The sequence below is a fragment of the Curcuma longa genome, chromosome 13, assembly GCF_044706935.1.
Source record: "Curcuma longa cultivar G26 ecotype Majalengka, Jawa Barat chromosome 13, ITB_CL_G26_1.1, whole genome shotgun sequence".
Classification (NCBI taxonomy): domain Eukaryota; kingdom Viridiplantae; phylum Streptophyta; class Magnoliopsida; order Zingiberales; family Zingiberaceae; genus Curcuma; species Curcuma longa.
The window spans coordinates 2460113-2470365 of record NC_133873.1 but is presented as its reverse complement, the minus strand read 5'-3'; the positions used below and the strand labels follow the sequence as shown (position 1 = coordinate 2470365).

The 10253-nt window shown below is 38.8% G+C and overlaps 1 long non-coding RNA gene across 1 annotated transcript; it reads right to left on the bottom strand.

Moving 5' to 3' along the window:
- Window positions 1-6937: 6937 nt before the first annotated feature.
- Window positions 6938-8481, bottom strand: LOC141844110 (uncharacterized). The gene is made up of 3 exons (XR_012603108.1): window positions 8395-8481; window positions 8177-8314; window positions 6938-7094 (listed from the first exon to the last, which is right to left on the bottom strand). It is a non-coding gene; the product is annotated as an uncharacterized LOC141844110 (long non-coding RNA).
- Between the last annotated feature and the right edge of the window lie 1772 nt (window positions 8482-10253).

Here is a 10253-nt window from a genome sequence, read left to right as displayed (position 1 = left end):
TCTATAGGCAAATCTAAACCTCTTACCAATTTCTTTGTATTGTAAAAGCTATCAGTCATTTGGTGATTAGCAGGGAGCAATTCTGACATCAATTGATAAATATTATCGTAACATCGTTCTGAGAAATAATGTTTTGCCTTGATGTTCAATAATCTTATAGTAGTTGATAGTTGGGAATGACCAGATGGAATACCTTCCCACACTTCTTTTTCACTAGCCTTTAACATGTCATATAGTTATTGAATTACAGGTGTTGTTATTTCATCTACATTGGATGGATCAACTACATTCATTACGTCATAAACCATTGATTGCATCACATTCTCATTAGGTGTTGATTCCTCTAAAATAGTTGTGCCAGATAAAGAAGCAACCGAAGTTCTAATTCGATCAGACACATAAGGCTCCCCGTGATAATACCAATTGTAGTAGTTTGGTACAAAACTATTTCTACATATATGTACTTTCACGGTATCCTCATCACAAAAAACTTTATTTCTACATTTGTAATGATTACATGGGCAACGTAACTCTGTGTCATTCATGCATTTTAGATGACTCTTAGCAAAGTTCACAAACTTTTCAACTCCAACATAAAATTTAGCTCGGATAAATTCATTATCTAATCTATTGTACATCCAAGTTTTATTCATATACATTATAAAGATTGCAAAATTAAATTTCCATTGAATACAAATAATATGCTAAAATAAATTTGCAAGTAGTTTAAATAAATTCTAAAGCACTTAGACTTATTACTATCAATAAAGTACGATATCGCAGCCACTTACTACTATGTGGTCAAGTTATATTAAGTTTAATTACATAACTAGAACATACACGATGTATTTTTGTTATCGATAAAGTTAACCATTTCTAGTTGTGTTAATGTTGTAAGTCTACTAAATAATAATTAATATTAACATTTTTAAATTTGTAAGTCCTCTAAATTTATAAGTCCAATAAATTTGTATATCAAATAAATTTCTAATAATACTTATTATAATGTTGTTGCATTATAATAATGAAAGGATTCTACTATTCTATAAAATTTAATCGTGAAAGGATTAATTAGGTTGTATGGGGAGGACGACCTCGTGGTCGGCAAGTTATTTTAAATATATATATATATTCTACTTTGGTATTGTGCACTCAGAATCATACATCAATCATATAATTCAAAATAAAAAATAAACTTTATAACATTATTACAATCATCTAGTATCAATATAAAAGCAAGAAAAAACATCTAGTGTTGATATAATACACCTGGCTTATCAATACAAACAATATAGAAACATATAATATAAATGACAGAAAAAAAATATCACTTACAATACTAATAGAAGAATAAGGTCGGAGTATTGGAATGACATCTCTCAGACAACTGCGAACAAAGGAATTGCATATTTAAACAAGCACAAATAAATTACGTTTTAAAAACTCTAAACCTTACAATCCTATTCAACATGCACAATTGACATATTCAGGCCAGGCCCAGCGAGCTTGCCCAGGCCTGGTCTGACGTTGCCGAGCTCGACTAGGCCAGCACAAATGTCAATGAACTTGGCCAAGCTTAGCTCGATGTCGGCGATCTCAGTTAGGCCTGAACAGACGGTGACGAACTCGGCCAGGTCGAGGTCGACCCCGACCAGCTTAATCACACTGACCCCGATGCCTACAAGCTTAGACAGGCCGAATTCAACACCAGCGAGCTCACCAAAGGCTGGATTCGACGTCGGCGAGCTAGGCCAGCCCAGTCCCGACGTCGACGAGTTCGGCCAGGCTAGGCCCAATGCCGACGAGCTCAGCCAGGTCGGGCTCGACCCCGGCGAGCTCAACCAGGTCAGCCCCGAACTTGCCGAGCTCGACCAAGTCAGCCCCGAACCTGTCGAGCTCAACTAGGCCGGGCCCAATGCTGGTGAGCTCTCCAAGGCCGCCCCCAATGTTGGCGAGCTAGCCAAGGTTGGGTCCAACGCCGATGAGGTCGACCACCAGTCCCGAGGTCGTCGAACCCTAAAACCTTAACCCTCTAGCGAACCAACCGATCCTAACAGTGCCGAACTGCCACATTGGAGGGCCAAGTAGAGAGGTGTCGAGTGGGTAACCAAAATCACCGAGCAGAGTGGGATGCCAAGCAAGAAGCAAGGCTATTGGAACGGGAGGCAAGACTGTCGAGCAAGAGAAAAGTCAAGCACTACTAAGGCTTGTGTTTAACATAGGTTTGTCCCCTCCGGCGATGCTTTGAAGTCATGTTGGACGTTTGTTTCTTAGGATACAATGGCATGACCATGTAGACAACCAAGCATTGATTGTTCATGGCGAGCCGAGCATGTACTTAAGCACTATCACTGAAGAACCACCAAGCGGGACACTCGGTTGGGAGGAGGAGAAGGGGGAATGAAGTGGATGGAGTTTTTGCACTTGTTGCTCTGCATCTCTGTGTGTCTCTTTCTTCTACCAAAAGAGGAGCCTTATATAAGGGTTCACATCCTTGGCTACATTAAATAGATGAGTGTTCCAACCAAATACCATAGATAATTAAGCCATCAGTCATCGAACAAGCTGACATGTATGCTCTCTGAAGATCATCGCTAAGGAGGATAAAAGAACCTAAAACACACTCCAAAAGTGGATTAGAATGGCGCCGAGGAGAGATCCCAATAGGCCACTTCGATGCTCAAGTTAGGATTTTTTTACAAAAGAAGTGATTAAGGAAAATTAAGGTTTGTATGTGCACGTACCTATATCCATGAGGTGGACAACCTTTTAATGAGCTATCAATGTGTTTATTCTCAAGAACGTGCACATTCGTTTATGGTATGTTCCAAAATATGCACTACCATTTATGATAGATTCTGAAATGTCCATCTCCGTTTATGGCATGTTCTAAAATATCCACTTCTGCCATCCGCGTCATCCAGAAGAAATGATCCTATAGATGAAGCGATCGTGTTACCTCTTAGTAGGAGGAAGCTGAGGTTGATACTGAGTGGCCTCGAGGGTGGATGAAGTCAAAGGCTGAGGTCAATCGCTGAGGTTGAGCTGGGGATGAGGTCGCTGCTCGAGGCCGAGTTGGAGATGTGATCAGCGCCCGAGGTTGAGTTGGAGATGAGGTCGACATCCGAGGTTGAGTTGGAGATGAGGTCGGTGCTTGAGGCCTAGCTGGGGATGAGGTCGATGCCTGAGGCCGAGGTACAGATGAGATCAGCGATCGAGGACGAGTTGGAGATGAGGTATCGATTCATCATTTAGTAATAATGTACCTCAAAAAACGACCACTCTTGATACCGAATAGACACTTACTTGGGTTCAGCTTCAGGCTGTATCTTTGCAACTTGCCGTAAGTTTCCTCGATATCACTGATCAAGTTCTCAGCTTGAGAACTTACACCCATCAAAATTAATTATTTATTTATTTACCAAACCTCTTTATTATCGTCTTAAATAGTACAGAGAGGTCCAGGTCGTCTCTCGGACTCAATGATGGAAGTTGTTCTAGACCTATGGTACAGAGTTTTATTATTTCAACTTTATTCATCAAATTGACAAATGAAAATCAAATTTAATCTATAATTAATAGAAGAATCCTAAGTATACAGTCCTAGTTACACTGTTAAATTCTATTGCACATAAATTACAACATCTATACAAAACAAGGACATGTCCGTTATTCAATTCATAACATTCAAAATTCATCTATCAAGCATGCAATTATTCAACCAACTTGTTTCATTCACAAAAGTCATAACTTATCAAATGAATTTTATTCATACAATCTTAATATACAACATACAACATGTCATTTTCACAACAAATGTAACATACAACATGCTTTTATTTACATGACACAAACTACTCAACCTACATGGACTATACAAACAAGTATCCACCATACAAATTCATACAACAACTAAATCATACACAATAACAATAGATCACCATACAACATGAATCAAAATCATACTAACCTACCACCGATTACACCTTTACAATGTTTACAATCTTACAACACTACAAGTCATGTATCATACAAATCTAATACCCAAAATAAAATTACAAGACCCACAACAAACAATCCTACAACACAACAACAACATATTATACATCACAACATTCCATACAACTTACTATCAATCTTTGATTACACAAGTTCAATAAACAACATGAGTTCAACTCTAAATCACAAGATCAACATACACCAAACAATCATGATCAGCAGCTCAACTTTATTGCTCACAGAACCATTCTTTCTCTTATCCAAACCTCATCAGTATGACTAAAAGTACAACATCAATTAGGTTTATCTAAATCAAGTCAGTAACTAACATAGGTGAAGAAGAAACCAATTAAACTAAAGTTAATGCTAAGATTAGGCTTAGGGTTAAAACAATTGTTAAGAATTAGGATTAGAAATCAGAATTAAGGATTAGGATTAGAGGTTAAATATTAAAACGTATTTACAATGTTCCATGGGGGTTTTGATTCATAGTTAACAAAAAATAGGGAAAACAGATCTTCAGCTAAGGAAACAGATGGTGTGATTAAGTTTGAGATAGGGTTAGAGGTGAATCAACTTCCCTTTCAATTGGCACCGGTACCAACCGAAGGAAGGAAGAAACAAGGGTAATGACGCGGAAGGATGGTGTCCCCGGACCAGCTTAGAACAGAGGGCATAGCACCGGTGGAGTCACGCCAAAGGGACAATGGCTCGCCGGGCACTCCGTTCACGACGAGAAACGATCGGAGAAGATGAAGCTAGGACGTATCCCTTTGCCGCTGACCCCTGCTGCAAACCACAGACAAAAATCAGTAACAAAGGAATTAAACTCCTAACCTTACCTTTTTCCGGTGACAGTGAGGATGAACGGAGGAGGAGTGTGCTGTCGCCGGCCACCGCAAATGGGCACTCCGCTCACAGCAACGGAGACGAACGACAGAGGAAGGGCGGATGCTTGGCGCTCGTCCACCACAGCTCCGGCCACCTCTGACCCGTGCTGATCGGAGACGAAGGATGAAGGGGAAGGGCGACGGAGATGGGCGACGGTGGGCGATGGAATCGCGACGGGAGCTCAGTGAAGAAGAAGAAAGGCGTCGCGAGAAGGAGGAGGAGAAACTATCGGACCGAGCTCGCTTGCGCTAACCCTAAACTTCCCCTTTTAACTGCGTGATGAACCGACGCTGCAATTGACCAAGCCGGGTTTATTGACTTGAACCAGATTTGAATTGGTTTGAACTGAATTTGGGCTGAAATCAAATGGAGTGAACCGGTGATTTTGCAATTGAACCGACTATTGAATCAATTTCAATTTGGGCCTGCTGGATTGGGCTTTGATTTGGATTTGAAATGGCTAGAGCTGATTGAAATAAATTTTGAGCCCAATTCAAATCTTGATTGAACCATTTTGAAGATGAGTTGAACCCAAGCTGAGCCAAGTTGATTTTTCTTCCAATTTGATCCTCCAAATATGATTATCTTCATCCTAATTTCCTGAAAAATTACATACCACAAATTAATGTCCATAATTACCTCAAAATAATAAGAAAAATAGAATGAAGATTAAAATTTCATCAAAGACAAAGAATACATTAAAAGCCCAATTTATGCCATAAAATATGGTTTAGCCGGTCCAAAATAACCTTAATCTATCCGGTCAAATAGCCAGTTATCAGCTGTATCTTTGCAACTTGCCGTAAGTTCCCTCGATATCACTGATCAATTTCTCAGCTTTAGCAGTCTTAATCAGGATATCATCCACGTACACTCCAATGTTCCTCCTGACTTGGTGTTTGAAGACTTAGTTCATCAACCATTGATATGTCACACCTGCATTCTTTAATCTAAACAACATAATATTATAACAGAAGGTGCCATCTAAAGTGATGAAACTGATATTTTTTTGATCCTCAACTACTAGAGGAACTTGATGATAGCTTTGGTATGCATCCAACATATAGATGAGTTCGCAATCGGAAGTTAAGTCTACAAGTTGGTCGATTCAGGGAAGGAGATAATAATCCTTCGGGCAACTTTGTTAAGGTCTCGAAAGTCCACATAGATCCGCCATTTGCCTCCCGATTTGGACACCAAGACCACATTTTCTAGTCAGTTCGGGAATTTAACTTTCTGAATGTGTCCGACTTTCAATAACTTGGTAATCTCAGCTTGGATTATCTTGTCTTGCTCGGACCCAAAGTGTCACTTCTTTTGTCTAACTGATCAAGTTTTGGGGGCTGTGTTGAGTTAATTAGTTCTCCATTATAGTGGGGGATATGCTGATGACTTCTTTGGCCGACTAAGCGAAGACATCTTTATGGCGAGAAAGATAGATGATCAGCTCTTGCTTCAACTCGAAAGGGAGGTCGATAGCAATCTGACTGTTCTTTCTAGTTATTCGAGTACACTCTATACTTCTTTCTGCCCATCGGATGGTCGGGACATGAGTATCTACTGGACAACTTGTACCTCATCTCCCTGAGTTCTTTAGGTCTTGCGGATGCTAGATCGTATTATCTCCACATAACACTTTCTGGCTTCTATCTGGTCTCCCCTGACACACCGCATTACAAGAAAAAGCTAATAGACAACGCTTTTAATACGTTGTCTATTTGGCAGAAAAAGCATTGTAAAATCATCTTTTGTAAAAGGGGTCTCTCAAAGACAACGCTTCTTATGTGTTGTCTTTGTTAACATTGACAACACTTCTGTAACGAATAAAAAACATTGTATTTTAATTCCAGACTGCTTGATTTTGCAATGTTTAATAGCGTTGTCTTTTTGAAATGAAAGCATTGTCTTTTGAAATGAAATAAATATTTTTAGCAATAAATAAAAATCATTATATTTTTCATATACAAAATCATTGTCTATTATATTTACCAAATGACTTCCATATACAAAACCATTGTCTATTACAAAACCATTGTCTGATATGTGAACTACTTATAATACATTACATAGACTTAATTACATAATATGCTTCTACCAACTTTGAAATATATTGTTAGAGTGATATGACCTCGATCCAATGCCCCTCACACGCCCAGCTTTTTCTCCCGTCTCAAGTGTTGTTGTAATCACATCCTCTTTTGTCCCTTCAATTTGAAATATAGAATATATAAGTAACATCTATATTTACAAGTGTATCATGTGCATCTACCAGGACAATATGCTTCAAAAATATTGAAGAAGAATGTTTTAAAAATAGCATAAACAAATAAGAATTGAGGTGCCAAACAAACAAGGGCTATAAGTGGGTAAGCTAATGTTCGTAGTTCAGATTGCATTAGCTCTAATTTTGTTGGCATACATGTCTTCCAAATTAAAAAAAAAAAACCCAATAAGAACTAAGCTAAGATATAACCATAAAGGTTTTAGTTGCATGTTAGTAATAGCATGGACAATACTTCCTATTTGGTATATTGAGGATAGTGGTGAAATCTAAATATCATCAATAGAAGGTAATTAATTTCTCCAGACATTATATCAAAAAGTGACAAGTTCAAATTCTACTGATATTGTGAAATTATCTACTTGAAATATTCTAGAGTAGCAAGACAAAAGCATTTGGAAAGAAATTGAGTCACTCAGAAAGAAAAGCAAAAAATAAGCCCTATTCCTTAATGAAATGTAACCATAACACAATATGAATGACTAATAAATGGCATAATGAACATCATTATGTGCAGTAAATGCTTGTTGTTGCCATCAATCTTTGTTTGTGGAGACATTTGAAAATTTCATAATTTACTAGTTTTACACAAACATAAAATTGATATGATTATAGAAAATAATAATTCAAATATGGATGAAATAAAAAAAAAAAAAGAAAATGTGTTCAAATTGAATTCATGCATCCAGGTACCTTTTGCTGATTATACATTTTTATGCTATTAAACCATACAGATAAAATAGAGAATATTCTACACTAAAAAGTGACTTCCTTCGAAGGAAGTTGGGTTGGTAACATCACTATCTGATCATTCCAACAAAATGATCTTAAAATTTGACATCATAAATCTCCAAGTTATGCATTTTGCAAGCCTGTATGATGGAAAAATATATGCATGGCCTGCATGTAAACACTCAACACTCACACTATGATGGGAAAACAAGCATATGGTAGTACCATTTAAAAAAAAAAACATAACATACAAAATAGCACAGAGGAATATACCATCATTATCTTCATCAACCCACTTATCCCAATCAACTTTCACATAGTGAGGAGTACCACCTATTAGTTTCTTCCACCACTGCTCTGCTTTTTCAATGACACAAAGATAGACCTGACACCTACATTAATTTTGCTTTCCTGGAAGGTAACTAATCCAAGTGAGAAGAGATGGGAAACAAGAAAATATCAATAGATCAAGCAGAAAATAAAAACATTACCTCTTTATTTACTTTATCAAATAGTTCCAATTTTAATTCATAAAAGTTGCTTGCAGCACCAGCTATGGCAGAGAAAGTGAAAATGCCATCAAGTTCTAGATTTACTTTCACGTCTCTTGCATCAGGCAATTGTACAGTGATGTAGACCTTATCAATACGCTGTGCCCACTTGACCTCAGGGATCGACTGATATATAAAAGAATTCATTGGAAATCATTTTGTATAAACTAGAAACAATCAAACTGGCTTTAAAACGACCATGCTTATATAATGGGTTTTTTTTATAATTTATACTATATTAAACTGTCAACACAACACCAGATTAAGTGGGTGTAAGGAAAATCCATTTAAAGGCAAGATAAAGTCCTAAGTATCAATGTTCAGGCACCTTAAACCTTTCCATGTGACAATTTTAATAAGGCATGGCCAAGCAATCATTAATTAGAAAGTAGATTGAACACCCAATCACCTTGGTCCCAGGCTTACCTCTCTGCGCTGGATCCCGTCGACGCCACTTCCATCGCCCGATCCATCCTCTTCGAAGCAGGTGTGCACGGATTCCTCTCCGCTGCTCCTTGCTTCAGATCTATGAACATGGCGAGCATGATCCTTCCACGCAGCTGTCGCCCCCGTGACTCCCGATCCAGCTTCTTCGCCAAAAGTGCCTCCATCATCCAACTGAAGAAGATGTCGTCGAGCTCCTCCACCACCTTGGAGTGCCGTGCATGCCTTAGTGTAGTGAGCTTCGGTGAAAACCCAAAAAATAGTGGAAACCTAAAAAAAAAGCGAAACACGGAAGGGTTAGGGTTTTATTTTGGATTAGGGTTTTCTTTATGTTGGTGGGTGCGGAGCAATGGGAATCGCAGGTGAGTTACGTATGCTGACCTTATCCCACGAGGACACGAGGAGGAGGTCGCTGTGGTTGGAGAAGTGTAGGTTAGAGATGCCATCGGAGGGAGGCTGGGAGAGCTCGCGATCGTCGGTCGGCGTAGTGGTGGTGGTGCTCATGTAGGCCATCACCACGGGAAGAGAGATAGTTCATGGATCTAGTGAAAGTATGACCGAAAATCGAGGAGGGAAAGGACATGACCGTTCGATAGAGCAACGAGGACTGAGGAGGGGGAGTGGAGAGGAGAGGAAGCGGGTGCATGTGTGTTATACGCATCGGGATAGGGATTCGGAGAGGATAAGCTGGGCGGAGTGACGAGAGAGGAAGAGGCACAAGGAGCACAAGGTGGCGAGAGGGGTCGGGAGAAGAGGAGAGGCATGAGGAGCAAAAGGTGCATGGCGAAATACTCGAAGTAGGTCGTGGACCGCACGAAAAGAAGCGCTAATAAGAAATCCTCAATGATAATACTTTTTAAAAAACCATTGTCGTTGACCCGAAAAAAAGCATTAATAAACAACACTTTCTGAAAAAACATTGTCTTTGACACAAAAAAAGTGCTAATAGACAATGCTTTCTGAAAAAATATTATCTTTGATTTTTAAAAGATAACGTTTTTGACTAAAAACATTGTTAAATAAAAATTGACAACACTTTTGACAAAAAGCGTTGTCTTTCTAGTGTTGTCTATTAGCTTTTTTCTTGTAGTGAAAAGATTATTTTCCCAATTTGACCCAACAAGGTATGCCCAATGGTTGTACGTTTTGCTCATTCTACATCGGTTGGATCATCCTAACCTAAGAAGTCACTTGGACGATCTGACCCTTAAAAACATGCCATCTTTACTTGTTAATTGGCCTAATCAATCCTATTGACTTCGTTGGTCTGGACTTAGCCATCCCGTTACCTGATCAACCTAAAGGATCTGATGGATCCCTTTGGCCATGGCTAGATTGACCAGATGCCCATCGAC